The following is a 955-nucleotide window of genomic DNA, read 5'->3' as shown; positions in this document are numbered from 1 at the left end:
TCTGTAATAGCACCCGAGATATCACCATATATATATTGGATTTTCCCCTGACATTGAGTGCCCGGCCCTATGAAACGGTGGTTTTCTCGGCCCCTGGTGGTCTGATGTCGTTCCTGCTGCACAGATCCATTCGCCAGTGCCTCCTACAGACAATGCACTTTGATTTATTGTTCTATCTCTAATAGCATCCGAGATATCAACAGATATGTATTGGATTTTTCCCTGACCCTGAGTGTCCGGCCCCATGAGACGGTAGTTTTCTCGGCCCCTGGTGGTCCGAGGTCGTTCCCGCTGCACAGATTCATGCGACAGGGCCTCCTGCAGACAATTCACTTAGGTTTATTGCGCTATCTCTAATTGCACCCGAGATATCACCAGATATATATTGGATTTTTCCCTGACCCTGAGTGTCCGGCCCGATGAGACGTTGGTTTTCTCGGGCCCTGGTGGTCCGAGATTGTTCCCGCTGCACAGATTCATGCGGCAGGACCTCCTGCAGACAATGCACATTGATTTATTGCACTATCTGCAATAGCACCCGAGATATCACCAGATATATATTGGATTTTAACCTGACCCTGACATTCCGGCCCCATGCGTCGATGGTTTTCTCGGTCCCTCGTGGTCCGAGGTCGATCCCGCTGCACAGATTCATGCGCCAGGGCCTCCTACAGACAAGGCACTTTGATTTATTGCGCTATCTGTAATAGCACCCGAGATATCACCATATATATATTGGATTTTCCCCTGACATTGAGTGCCCGGCCCTATGAAACGGTGGTTTTCTCGGCCCCTGGTGGTCTGATGTCGTTCCTGCTGCACAGATCCATTCGCCAGTGCCTCCTACAGACAATGCACTTTGATTTATTGTTCTATCTCTAATAGCATCCGAGATATCAACAGATATGTATTGGATTTTTCCCTGACCCTGAGTGTCCGGCCCCATGAGACGGTA

The sequence above is a fragment of the Nomia melanderi genome, unplaced genomic scaffold (assembly GCF_051020985.1).
Source record: "Nomia melanderi isolate GNS246 unplaced genomic scaffold, iyNomMela1 scaffold0014, whole genome shotgun sequence".
NCBI classification, from domain to species: domain Eukaryota; kingdom Metazoa; phylum Arthropoda; class Insecta; order Hymenoptera; family Halictidae; genus Nomia; species Nomia melanderi.
This window is presented reverse-complemented; position numbering follows the sequence as displayed.